At 32.2% G+C, this 15,565-nt stretch overlaps 1 non-coding gene across 1 annotated transcript; it reads right to left on the bottom strand.

The window, feature by feature from the left end:
• Nucleotides 1–13,417: 13,417 nt before the first annotated feature.
• Nucleotides 13,418–13,579, bottom strand: LOC123658460. Its single transcript, XR_006743878.1, has one exon. It is a non-coding gene; the product is annotated as a U1 spliceosomal RNA (small nuclear RNA).
• Between the last annotated feature and the right edge of the window lie 1,986 nt (nt 13,580–15,565).

Raw genomic sequence — 15,565 nt, forward strand, 5'->3', positions numbered from 1 at the left:
GGAGCACTTAAAAGCTGAAGTAATGTCATTTATATATATGTTGAATAATAAAGGCCCGAGATGGGATCCTTGAGGTACCCCGGATGGCACTGGAATAAAAGATGAAGTAAATCCTTTTATAGTAACTGCTTGACTACGGTTAGCAAGGTACGACTCAATCCAACGCAGAAGGTCACCGTGCACACCGATGTATTTCAATTTATCAAGAAGAATCGAATGAGATATTTTATCGAAAGCCTTAGAAAAATCTGTGTACACGGCGTAAAAAAAAATAAAAAATAAATAAAATAAAAATCATTAAACTCTATTGTGATTAAATATTAAAAAAAAAAAACAAACAAAAAAAAATGTTATAGCGTCAATGACTTGTTTTAGAAATGATTATCTACAAGGTTTTCGTTTAAATTAATTGTTAAATAAATAAAATAAATTAAGATCATAAATAAGTCAGCAACCAAAAAATAAATTTTCTTCCAAGCGCTTAGAAAAATTATAGCGATAATTCTTCTTCTTCTTCTGATTAAAATGGCTTTCAATAGTGCCAAATGAGCACAGATGATTTCGCCAATGTCACGTAGAATAGCGATAATTTACCCTTAAATTTGACACATCAAAAGATAACACCTTATGAAATTATGACATGTGACGTCATAGATCACAAACGCCTTACAAAATAACCGTTACCTTTCAAACGAAAAATAACCGATCATGGAATTTTAGGCAACCCACGTGAACTGACACGTTAGCCTGCAAAATATATTCAATCGAATCCGATTGACCGAACAATCGACTTTCTCCGTTTAATAGGAAATTAATTCACAAAAGTGAAAGAAGTCGTTCGGTACATAAAACATCCAGAGCACATTCGAAGCAACGATTACGCTTCCTAACAATCGCATAACAAGTCGATTTGAATAAATGAATAATCATTTACCTAATTGTAACCTTTGTTTAGCTAACTACATATGAACGTACGAATAATTACGATTTTTTTTTTAATTGACTAGAAACATTTTGTTCGAGTCTTGTGTGTTAAATGTTGTATAATATGTACACATAAATTTTACGAGCTGTGCCCCGCGGGTTCACACGCAGCAATTTGAGAAAAAATTATAATAGTCAATAGCCTTCCTCGACAATTGGGTGGCCGGTAACGCGAGTGGAGCCGCGGGTCTAGCTTGTAAGATAGAGAAAGAGAAAGAGAGTGAAAATATTTGTCAAATAAAACAATCGCAGTTTTTTATATACAAATAAATAAAATTGGAGCGTCTGTTTGTCATATTAAAATTACCGTTTTTTACTAAATGCATTTATATAGATGTATACACGGTACATATACCAAAATAACTTTTTTACGATTTTTTTCTGTCTGTTTTTCTGTCTATTTGTCCCGGCTAATCTCTAAAACGGCTGGACCGATTTTGACGGACTTTCACTGGCAGATAGCTTATGTAGTAAGGAGTAATTTAGGCTAATTTTATTTTAGAAATTTATTTATTATATAAATTTAAGAACTGGACCATAACTTTTTTTTTTAATTCCACGCTGACTAAGTCTCGGGCACTGCTAGTGTGTTATAAATTTAAAATTTACACACTTTTTTTATATATAGTTGGATTAACTCCGATCCTCCTCCTATATGGCAAAAGAAGCCTATGCCCAGCAGTGGGCTAAAGCGTAAAGTAAGCGTAGGCTTCAGAAAAACTTTTCAATCGTTATTTTAGAAAATCAAATTAGCCTATCACAGTCGACTGCTGGACACAGGCCTCCCCAAGTTCACGACAAAAACGGCGTGAACTCATGTGTTTTGTCCATAGTCACCGCGCTGGACAGGCGGGTTGGTGACCGCAGGGCTGGCTTTATCGCACCGAAGACGCTTTTGAAACTGGTCATACATTATTTACTAAAATAAATTATTTATATTTCATGTATGTACTTACAGTTAGATACGAGTTACAAACAGAAACAACACAGTATTATTTAATGTTTGCTTTCCTTCAAATTTGTCGAACATACAGAGTTACAGGAAAATTAATCGATTAATATTTTCCAAATAATATTATGTAGCTATATGTATATAATATAATACTACTCGTATTATTACGCGTAAATCAACATTTATACTTTCAGCTTGATAATAATTATTTCATAGCTACCACGTTGTATACTTTGCTTCTTCTAGATTGTGAAGTTTTAAAAAAATAGAATATATTAATATCGCTTTAGTTTTTTTTTTTAACCGACTTCCAAAAAAGGAGGAGGTTCTCAATTCGACTGTATTTTTTTTTTTTTTTTTTTTTTTTTTTTATGTATGTTACATCAGAACTTTTGACCAGGTAGACCGATTTCGACAAATTTTGTTTTAATCGAAAGGTGGTGTGTGCCGATTGGTCCCATTTAAATTTATTCGAGATCTAACAACTACTTTTCGAGTTATATCTAATAATGCGTTTTTACTTGACGCTTTTTTCGTCGACCTACGTTGTATTATACCGCATAACTTTCTACTGGATGTACCGATTTTGATAATTCTTTTTTTGTTGGAAAGGGGATATCCCTGGTTTGGTACCGTGATAAGGAAACCAGGATCTGATGATGGAATCCCAGAGAAATTGAGGGAAACTTTCGAAAATCCATAATAACTTTTTACTGGGTGTACCGATTTTGATAATTTTTAATTTAATCGAAAGCTGATGTTTATCATGTGGTCACATATAAATTTTATTGAGATCTGATAAATACTTTTTGAGTAATCTTTAATAACGCGTAGTTGCTTGACTATTTTTTCGTCGATCTACGTTGTATTACTTGTCGATGTAATTGAAGTCGGTTTTTTTTTTCGTTTGCGAGCAAACACAATTATTTCGAATCAATAAATACACCAAAAATAAGATCTATGTTTAGTATTACCCTCTTAAACACTCACTGTTGCCATATGTAAAAGTTTCGTTATACCTACGTAACTACATATTGTTTCAGGCAACAGTTACAATCGACAGACTTTGATTCACGTCCTACTTAATTATTTTAAATAATAAAATAATGAGATGAATTATTTCAATGTTTGTCGAATTTATGTAGACAAACATACATGCATTCTTCTATTTTCCTGAGTTTTACACTTTTTTTGCGCAATTTTTTTAATTTTTTATTTCGTGTGAACCTTCTACAAAATTTAAGTATTCATTTTTAAAAAAATTCCGTATTACTAGAGAAGTTCTCGAATTTTACGTTTAGCAACACAGACACTAACTAATAGACAATGTCTACACACACTAGTATATAACAAATACTCTATTGACATACTTTATAATGACACATGACAGTTACATGATTACATTTAACCCGACGTAATAACAAATAATAGTGTACACGGAATTTCGTGAACACGCAAAACACACATTTTGATTTGAGCACTTAAACGTGATTGCTTTTGGAGCGAAGATGTTGTTTTTAACGATCACTGTTTTTGCTGTTAATGCGTGAACTATTTCGAATGAAAAATAAATAAACATCTCCCATTCGATGGCCGCTAAAACTTGAATATCACCAAACATTTGTCATTGTTTTATATTAAGAAGGTAGCAAACAAGTGTACGGTTCACCTGATAGTAAATGGATACCGTAACCTTTATGGGGAACACGAGGAGCATTGCAAATGCGTTGCCGATCCTAACCCCTTACCCTCAATTAGCTGTGATCTTCTGCAAGGTATTTCTCTAGTCGGGCTGCGCCAATCCTTTAACTTTTTATTGAAATAAAATACGATGGTAATTTTTTATGTTGGCAATACCGAAAGGAAAAGTTTTTTTACCGTTTTTTTGTTGAAGTTGGGCACAACAGGAAATTTCCTGCTCAAAGTATGGAGCAGAACAAATGAGGTAGCACCTCAACCTTACAGATCACAGCGAAATAATACTGTTTTCAAGCAGTGTTGTGTTCCTGTTGGTAGGTTAGGTGACCAGAGATCCCTGGGGGGAGATCGGGGATAGGGCCAGCAACGCACTTCTGATGCTTCTGGTTTTGCAGACGTCTATAAGCTACGGTAATTGCTTACTATTACGTGAGCCGTACGATTGTTTGCCGATCTAGTTTTATAAAAATAAAACTTCGAACAAGACGTTTCCAGCTGTGATCAATCCCAAGTTAAGACTTATTATATATCTGCCCATGATCGCTAGCGTCGACATCCAGTTCTTAAAATTTCTGTGCCAATTCGTTGTCGAGGACATAAGGTAATTGTACGGTTTTCACGCCTTTTAACCATAAAGCACATGCAAGTCCTGAATATAAAATAAAAAAGTACAAAATATATTTAAAGGAAAATGATTACGATCTCATTTAGACCGCACCACTGAGTACCTTATAAATTTATAGGAAAACAAGAGGAATAACAACAATTAAATCTACAGAAGTGAGGAATATAGAATACGTTGTATAATTTATTGCTTTGCTACTTGGAAACAGCGCATAATGTTTTAAGTTTAAAGTTTTTTTTTAAATTACTATTAATTAAAAACATTTTACCTATTTTTTATTATATTTTAGTAGGTTATCAGAAAATATATTAATTAGACAATCGTTCTGGTGTAGTGATGCAAGTAGTCGCCTAAAACATCCGACGGTTTGCGGGTTCGATTATAAATAAACGCATTACACTTACGGCCCCCACTAGGATTATCTCCTGTGTCGGAGGCCTGATAGCGATCGTTACTCTGTAGTGTATTAGCTCATTATAGCGTATTATATTATATTAGCGTATATACACATATCCTAAATGTAAGTATAAATTACGTGAGTAACATATTAATAAAGTAGTCTTACTAAAGCATTCGACATGGTTTGATTTCCATCTCCCATTACAACCTTTATATGGCGACCCTGCCAGGATCCGTCTATGCTGTGTGTCGCGTGTGTGAAAATGAAACTTTATATTATTGAACATTGGACTTTAGTTGTGAGCAATTATTGAGTTAAATTTTTTTTAATATTTTCTTCTGAGAATGTGCCAGTCCAAGGTTGAAAAAGAAGATGTGTTCATCACTCAAAATTCTGCTGGAGGTGTGATTTCCGCGAACAACGAGATCTTAAAATATCATTTATCGACAATAAGCATCGTGCTGATAGTGATATGTACAATTTTATTTCTGGGAATTTGCTATTTTTTATACAAGCAATACAAGAATTGCCACCAATCCTGGATTCGAGCGCAGATTTCACGAGATATTATCCGACGTTCCCTGACCAGAAGCAGAGCTCCTGGTGAGATGTACGAGTGCAGCTTTCGAGGCAATGATCCCAATAACACCAAATAATACCAGTACCCAGGGTTTGTAAATGAAGAGTGTTATGCGCGCATTTCTATGGACATTATATAACATAAGTATATAGAATTAATTATGTTTACATTATTTTTATTATGCGGCAATATTTAGATTTTATGATTATTATTACTATATTTTATTGTTAGTGTTATTAAGACTTACGTTTAAGTCAAATATTTAATATGATATGACGGAATCTGATCTTAATCAATTGTATACACAGTTAAAAGATATTAAGACGTATCTAATTAAAATAGGCCCAAGTAGAAGAAAAGGTGAAATTGTTATTAGAAAAATTAAAGAGGCCGATAATTTGGTTCATAGATTTAATTTAAATTTGGAATTATTAAATAAGTTATCTGATAAATTTAAGGTCGATGAATGTTTAAGAATAGAGAAAATAAGTATATGTTTTTTTGAATTGTATGAATCTATCATAGATTTATGTAGTAGCTTGTCTTCTGAAAAAATAAACAAAAATATGGCTAAGTTTGATCTTAAAATTGCTATGAATTTATTACCGATTGCATCTGATGATGAGGTCAGTATCAAACAACTTATTGACAGCATAGAATATTACATGTTAGAACTCGACGAGGACTCAAAGAAAAAATTAATTCATTTCGTACTAAAAAATCGACTCTCACAAAATGCAAAATTAAAATTAGAAACTAGTTATGATAATATTGAAAGTCTAATTCGGGCAATAAAATGTAATTTATTACCTAAAAAGTCCGCACCCGCTATCCAAGCTAAGTTAAATCGGTTTGAACAAAATAATTTGTCAATTGAAGAATATGGTAGGCAAATAACAAATATGTTTGTAGACTTGACGATATCTCAGTCGGAGGGTAACGAATCTGACTTTAAAGTTTTAAAACCGAGAAATGAAAAACAAGCTATTAAAATATTTGCTGACGGACTAAGAAACCGTCGTCTCGGAACTATTGTTACAGCTAGAAATTACTCGTCCTTGAACGACGCGGTGCAAGCGGCCCTAGACGAAGACTGCTCATCAGTTCACTCCGGAGACGTTTTGACTATGCGTCATCAAAATTTTAATCAATATTATAATTACAGAGGTCATAGGAATTTCAACACTGGACAATTCAGAGGTCACCGTGGTCACGGCACGTACTTTCAGCATCATTCTCAAAATCCATCTTTTAGAGGTCGAAGCGCGGAACGAGGCTGGAGACGCGGCAATTTTCGAGGAACTTCAAGGCCACATAATAATAAAAGTAAGTTATATTATAATAATTACAATAAAAAGAATCAAGGGTCGAGCAGACAGCAAACCATGCATATTTTGACAAATTCGAATGATAAAAATTCTAATACTGACAACCCTAATAATTTTTTTCGTGACTAAAAATATTATATTATCATCTAATAGTACTTGTTATGTAAATATTAATTCATCAAACAATTATTCTTATAACTTATTACTTGACACTGGCGCCTCAATTTCAGCTGTTAAGTATAAACATATCATTGCACAGAACATTCCAATCCATAAAGAGAATCTTGTAGTCAGCGGTCTGGGAGGTAAAATCAACGCTATCGGATATGTTTATCTAGATCTTTTGATTGAGGATCAAATTATAAATCATCAATTTTATGTATTTGATTCATTGCCATGTAAGGCTAGTGGCATACTTGGACATGATTTCTTTAATAAATATTACGCGATCTTGAACTTTAATGCTTGTTCATTAACATTGTGGAATCAAGGTATTAAGATAAATTTACCTATAAACATGGGAAATAATTTGTTAAATATACCAGCGCGATCTGAATCTATACATTTTATTCACACTAATATGATTGAAGAATGTGTAGTTAGTCCATCTGAAATTCAAAGTGGAATTTTTATCGCTAGTACCTTAGTTAAACCGACAGACGGACAAATACCTATACGTATTTTAAATACAACTGAACAAGATTTACAATTGAAAATTAATGATTTTAAACCCATTATTTTCTTAGCTAGTGATTTTCATATTTGCTCTTTTGAAAAACCACCTAATAATTCTGAACGAGTTAAAGAGTTATTGTCAATCTTACAACTAGATCACTTAAACAAAGAGGAGAAAAGTAGCATTTTATCCTTATGTGCTAAATACAATGATATTTTTTATATTCAAGGTGATAAATTAAACACAACGAAATTATATAAGCATTCTATTATTTTAAAACCTAATACAGTACCAGTGTATTCCAAGCCTTATCGACTTCCCCATTCACAAAAGTTAGAAGTTAAAAAACAAATAGATAATTTATTAAAAGAAGGTATTATAGAGCCATGTAATAGTGAATGGAGTAGCCCTGTTCTTTTAGTACCCAAACGTTCTGACGGAGATAAAAAATGGCGTTTAGTAATAGATTATCGAAAACTCAATAATTGTATCGTAGATGACAGATTTCCACTCCCAAATATTAACGAAATTTTAGATTCACTCTCGGGTTGCATTTATTTTTCACATTTGGACTTAAATCAAGGATTTTACAATATTGAGTTAGAAGAAAATAGTAGGAAATATACCGCATTCTCTTCTGGTCAATATCAAATGACTAGACTTCCTATGGGGCTCAAAACTAGCCCTAGTTCCTTTTCACGCATGATGACTATGGCAATGGCGGGACTCACATATGATAAATGCCTTTGTTATCTTGACGATTTAATAATTATGGGAAGAAATTTAGAAGATCATAATAAAAATTTAATTGAAGTCTTTGAAAGGATTCGGAACTTTAATTTAAAATTAAACCCGTCTAAATGCGATTTTCTTAAAAAGCAACTACTTTATTTAGGGCACGTTGTTTCTAGTGAAGGTGTCCTACCCGATCCTGAAAAGATTAGTGTTATTAAAAATTACCCGGTTCCACATAATGTTGATGAGACTAGGAGGTTTGTAGCTTTGGCAAATTTTTATCGAAAATTCATACCAAAATTTGCAGAAATTGCATATCCTTTAAACGCGTTGTGTCGTAAAAATATTAAATTTAATTGGGACAAAGATTGTCAAAAATCGTTTGAAACTTTAAAATATCATATAATATCGCCTCCAATATTACAATATCCCGATTTTTCCGAGAAAAATCAATTTATAATCCAAACAGATGCCTCAGGCTATGCAATTGGAGCTATTTTATCGAATTCAGATAATCGCCCTGTTGCATTTGCCAGTAGAACCCTAAATAAAGCCGAAAAAAATTATCCAACCATTGAAAAGGAGTTATTAGCGGTGGTTTGGGCTGTTAAGCATTTTAGACCTTATTTGTACGGCCGAAGTTTCAAAATTATTACAGATCACAAACCTTTAATTTATCTATTTAATATGAAAGATCCATCCAGTAGATTACTTAAATTTAGACTCGTGCTTGAAGAGTATGACTATGTTATTGAATATGTGACAGGCAAAGAGAATGCAGCTGCAGATGCATTATCTCGTGTGACTGTGACTTCGAAAGAATTGAAAGAGATGAATGAAAGTATATTTGTGATGACGCGTGCTCAAAGACGAAGAATGAGTGATATGAAAGCACTGAATTCAAATTCCCAAATTGATACTACGAATAACGGCAACACTTGGCCTGATCAACCACGTGTCGTCGATATTCATAAAAAACCCAAAAATTCGGTAGAATTACGCTTTATAGATAAACATAACTTGAATATACTAAGGAATAAGAATAAAATAAATTATGAAAATAGTATTTTTTCGTACGATAGCGCTCACTTTAATTTATTTATAAATCCAGCTTCTCAATCACAAATTTCGCGAGCCGAATTTGCGAGAGAGCTGAGTAAGTTTTGTAAAAAAATGTCGATCGACGAAATATACATAATAAAAAATAAAAATAACTATATATTTGTAGAAAAGCTAGTGAGCGAAATTAAAAACTATAAAAACTGGGAGGGCCCTCGTTTATGTATTTTAAAAGATGTTGAGCGTATTGAAAATATTGACGATAGGAAAGTAATATTAAACGATTTTCATCTGTTGCCCACAAGTGGCCACGCGGGCATCAGAAGAATGATAAATAATATTAAAAAATATTACTTTTGGCCTGGGATTGAAAAAGATGTAACGAATTTTGTTAGTAAATGTTTTAAATGTCAAAAGCAAAAATATACAATTTCGCTGAAAGAGCCAATGTCAATTACTTCTACTGCAAATACTGCATTCGAAAAAGTATTTTTAGATTTAGTAGGACCACTTGATAGAGATAGCAATAATTACATGTATATTCTCACATTACAATGCGAGTTGTCAAAATATGTATGCGCAATGCCTCTCACGACAAAATCATCACTCGAGGTCGCCCGAGCCTTTGTTACAGATTTTATTCTTAGGTACGGTATACCGAAAGAGATAGCAACAGACAGAGGTACAGAATTCATGGCGGATACTTTTAAAGAGGTATGTAAACTTTTAAATATTTCTAAATTGAATTCCACAGCATATCATCACCAAAGTATTGGCGCACTAGAAAATAGTCACAAAAGTCTAAATTCATTTTTAAGAATCAATACAGAACAAAGACCAGAAACATGGAGTTATTGGTTGCCGTTCTGGTGTTTTGCATATAATACAACTGTCCACACCTCTACCCAGTTTACGCCGTATGAACTAGTTTTTGGGAAAAAATGCAGCTTGCCAAGTAATCTTACAAAAACTATTGAACCCTTATATAATCATGATAATTATCCCCTCGAACTTAAATACAGGTTACAAGTATCGCAAACGGAGGCACGTAACAATTTAATTAACAGTAAGCTTAGTAGGAAAAAGAAATATGATACTTATACAAATACTTTCACATATAAACCGAATGACAAAATCCTTATTAAAAATGAGACTGGTAATAAATTAAAAACTCTATACTCTGGACCCTACAATGTAATTAGAGATTTATCACCAAATGTAGAGGTTGAAATAAACGGAAAATTAGACATCATTCATAAGAATCGAACTAAGCCTTATTATGAATAACAAAGAAACAAGACTCGATATATGTTTGTATAACTTTAAGTATAATTGTGACTCACTTAAATATTATTGCATTATATAATTAATATTGACTTGACATTATTTTTGTATTATTGTTTGATAATAATAAATGATTAAAATGTAACTTTAATAAAGTATAAAGAAAAAAAAAATGAAAACTATTTTGACGTAAAATAGATTAAGCATATATTATTGTAACCTATTATAATTATAGTAAATATGACATTTATTCAATTTTTATTTGAAAATGATATTGTTTAATGTTATGTTAGCATATTTTTAACATATTTTATATCCAGCATACTTGTATGTTAGATTAGTTTTTACAAAAAAAAAATTGTACTGTTAATTTTTTTTTTTGCTCCCGATGGGAGGTGTAGTGTATTAGCTCATTATAGCGTATTATATTATATTAGCGTATATACACATATCCTAAATGTAAGTATAAATTACGTGAGTAACATATTAATAAAGTAGTCTTACTAAAGCATTCGACATGGTTTGATTTCCATCTCCCATTACAACCTTTATAACTCATAGGGAACATATCCGCCAACACGCAGTGGAGCAACGGAGTGGAATATGTTCCAATCTTTCTCCTACATGGAGAAAGAGGCCTATATGCCCAACAAAATTCGTATATTAATTGGCCGGATTACATAATGACATTGCCCCGGTAAAAAGAAAAAATACAAAACAAAATAAAAACCACGTCTTTTGAATTTAAATTGTCAGTAAATAAATATATGTATGTATAATTAGTAAGCCCGCGGCAGTCTTTATAGTCTGTGACATAGTAGATAAGCACCAAAAGCAGCGTCTGAGGTAAAATGACCGCATCGGACTGAGGACTACGACGAAATTACCTTTATCTTTATATATCTGACCAGTGGCATAACAAGGCGTGGGCGTAGTGGACCTTCGCCCACGGCTTTATGGCGCTCCCAGACTTTACCTCATTTGTCTAATTAATTTGATCACTTTTACGCTCAAAAAATTACGTCATAAATTCAAAGTTATGTTTGTCTGGGGCCTCGCAAGAACCTCCAAATGCGACTACAAGGCTATTGTGACTATCTTAAAAGTTCGCGACTCTCGATCAATTACGAGATTTGAACAGACTTTGGACTTGAAAGAAAACGAAAAGTGTATCAGTTTAGACTCCACCTGTGTGCCGGTACCTGGAACTAATCCTCCCGAGCGTCCTAAAAGCGATGGCTAGACCAAGTAAAGCTGTACATGGCACTCAATGATCTAACCGCAAAAGATGTAAAATATATATATCAATAAAAGTCAGCATATATAGCCTATCATAGCATAGCCTAGGCCTATATAGTCAATAGTCTAACCATGAAGGATGATAAGCCAACCACTAGCCAACCACTAACCAACCACCAACCAACAAGTGTATTTTAAAAGATTTAACTGCTCGTCTTATTCCAACTACTGGTGCCAGAAGGGTGGCTCATTGTTGTCCAGAGAATCGACATAACAATTCAACGGGGAAATACTGTCAGCATTCTTGGACGCGCACTGTAGTTCAAGCGGACTGGAATTATTTACTTCTTAGTTTGTGAATTGTAAATATGTATTATATTGTAAAATTTCGAAATAAATTATTTTTTTCTAAATAAAAAATATAAATAAATATGATTATCTTGACATTATCAGCACCACTTTAATTATATTTAAAAATTTAATCACAAAGAAATTTATTTTAAAAATTCAACTATTATAAAACTAAACTACGATATTAAAATGTAACTGTAAATAAATGTGTTTCAAGGAATTCGAGCATGAGAAACGTTCTCTAATATATCCCTATTTCTTTATTCCCCAATAGACTTTGAAATGGAAAGTGTGCTGTGGGAACTATTGTTTACACTAGTCGAGTGTTACGTCAAATTTAGTTAAGGTTTCGACACGTGAAGCCCACTTACAATGGACATTGCTGATATAATTTGATCTAAATGTTTAGCTTCTTAACCAAGACAACGTCAAAAGCGATCAATTTTGTTCATAGCTTGACAGTACTAGTCTTATACTGACAGTAGTATTAAAATTCTCGTGTCACAATGTTAGTTACAATACTCCTCCGAAACGGCTAGATCGACTTTTATGAAAATTTTCGTGCATATTAGGTAAGTCTGAGAATCGTCCACCATTTATTTTAACATACCCTAATTTACAAGGGGGAGATTAAGGTGTTTAATAATATATATGTCATAACAACGTTTGCTGGGTCAGCTAGTATTTCTATAAATATTGCTATTTCGCCAATAAATTGGCGATATTTTTATGTACTCCATTAACTTTATTGATACAAAACATTCACGTTATAAAAACAAAATCCACCGCCCGTCATGTCTATTTGTCTGTCTGTTAGCAATATGATGCTATTAAAATACCGAAAAGAATCTAGGCTCTGATCATCTCATTGGACCTCAGAGGTACATATAGTAAAATAATTTAGTTCGACTTTTTGTTCCTTTATACCTTATCTTATGTCCACAAAAAGTCCGTAAAGTATATTATATATTTTGAGAATTAGGTCACTAGGTGTGTGAAATTGCTGACAGCACTGTTGTCTTACTTGGTTTTATATTATTAATCTAAATAATTATACTTACTTAGTTTTATATTATTAATATATAGTTAGTTTTATATTACTAATCGACATATTTTTAATTGTTTTCCGGGTATTTTTATTTTATGTACGCTTTTAACTTCTAAAACAATGTCAAGTTTAATGCGGTAATTCTTTATACCTTAAGTTATCGCAATCGTTAAAATTATTGGGCACCAAAATCTACTATCAGCTATCTATATAAATAAAAATGAATGTTGCTAAGCGCCATAAATCGAGAACGGCTCGATCAATTCGGCTAATTTATTTTTTGTATGTTCCTTAGTCCACGGAAGGTTTTAATACTTAAAAAAAAATACTATTATCTTTTGACAGAACGAATTCTGTCCGGGCAACTAGTTTAAAAATAAGTCAAGGATCTTAACAAAGTAAATAATAGACAAACTAGTAACTAGCCTATAAGACAGTAAGTTTAGAGAGAAATCATGGGGGGACAGCGCGTACGCAGTCCCCACTACCAAAAATTACGCGTCCGAGTTATCCGCATTAGGGATAATCGCAGAGGTCAACCCCATCGCAGTGCAATGATGAGGCCTCGCTCTGGGGGAACCGCCTTCATGATCACGGTATCCCCTACGCCAGGTAAGTATGATTACACAAACTTGAGCCGCGGTAGTCATGTTACGCGAAAAAATCTGGCCAGCGCGATGTAGAATACGAGAAAAAATGTACAACGCCATCTATCGAAGCTCGGCTTGAACTATTTTCAATGAGCTTGACTTGTACGGTAAGAAAGCTTCTATTTATAGATGTATGGATGTTACAAGCGATGAAATTGAAAAAATGTTTTATTTCTATTTCAATTAAAATATATATAAATTAGCATAAATTAATATTAACGAGATATAAATTTGTTTCAAACACAATTTAACAATACTCCCGTCAATGATGGTTTAATATTCAAATCTACAAATTAATATCACAAATTGTTACGAAGTTTAGTTGAAAATGACAAATTCCAAAGTTCTGAATGCTCTGATATAATTCTTAACTTAATTAAATGTGGGAAAGCTTTTGAAACATTTTCAAATATGAAGCTGTGCCCTGCCCTTCCTTTTCGTGTGACGATTCCACATTTTTAATTACAGGAGGGGCGACCATTATGAAATGTTATCTTTATTTTATAATGATTTTGTTTATTATATGTATAATTAACATATAAAAAAAAGTTTTCATTTTGAATGCTATTTTGGTTTTTGTTTTAGATGTAGAAATTATGATAATACAAATCTATCCAGCACTATTAAAAAATATATGGAATTGATAACGAACTGAATCACGATTTATTTTTAGTTATAAAATTGAATGTGAATTTCGTTCGTTACATCATTAAAGCCATAATGATAATGATGGCTAATATAATATAATATAGGCCACACTAAACACATCAACATATTTTAACGTTTCTAAATTGAAATATTTGAAAGTTATGTGTTTTAGCGTACCAAATGAGCATACAGATTGCCTGATGGAAAGCGTTTACCGTAGTATATGGTAGTCTACAACATCATATGCCTGGTATCCGACGCCATCCCAGACCATCCCAGACCATCCCAGAATCTAAGTTAGTGTACTCACAACAGCAACATTACTTGAGCACAGTATATTATTTAGTTGTAGTCTTCTCCAGTATAACTACTCGAAATTTTGAGCAAGACATTTTTCTCCTATGCGCCCACCTTAATAACTAATCTAAAAAGATACGTGAAGCAAATACTTGGACTTGGAGTATGAAATTTCGAAAACTTATAGTTTATATAGAGAAGGAGTGCAGAATGCTAATATTTTTTAAAATTATCTATAAAAAAATAAATTAAATCAATAAATAAAAATTAAAAAAAGAAAACATTACACACACCACCATGTATTTGACACGCTCACGCATATATAATCTTTTGTTTATTATTTATTATAGAAGTATTATTTGACAACAGAACCATAATAATGTTCAAACTAATAATTTAAACTACTTATGGTCGAATTTTGATCAATGGGCGACCACTATTATTTATAAAATTGTAATATAAAACGATTTGGTACAATTTAAATGTTAAAACTATAATTTACTTCAAAGCATTGGCTCTAGTTGCGTTATTAAAACAAATTTAGAAGCGCTGGAGCGTTAAAAATTAACTAAGTAGGTATTACCAAATATTATACGATTCAATGGTTTTCAGCCGATTTAATTACAGGTCCACATCGTTTCGTATTTCGTTTCTATAGGGTTTTTCCTTAAAATGGTTAGACTTTATTATGTTCTCTTTAATTTATATTCTGATATTTAATTTTTCATAAAAAAGTTTATATAATTTGAAATTGTTTTAACAAAGAATCGACAGGACTAAAACACGAGGCTGCAGAGAGAGATAACGAACTCACTAGGAATCTTTTAAGATATTCATTATTACAATTGAGAAACTAAAATTAAATTACTATGTAACATAAATCAAATTTTTAATCATTATTAATTATTATTATTATTTTTTTATCTATCAAGCATAAAATATTACAGAATCAGATCATATACGCTTGCAATAAGCGGAAGAAACACGCAGAAAATTTTCAGAACGTAAAGA

The sequence above is a fragment of the Melitaea cinxia genome, chromosome 1, assembly GCF_905220565.1.
Source record: "Melitaea cinxia chromosome 1, ilMelCinx1.1, whole genome shotgun sequence".
NCBI classification, from domain to species: Eukaryota; Metazoa; Arthropoda; class Insecta; order Lepidoptera; family Nymphalidae; genus Melitaea; species Melitaea cinxia.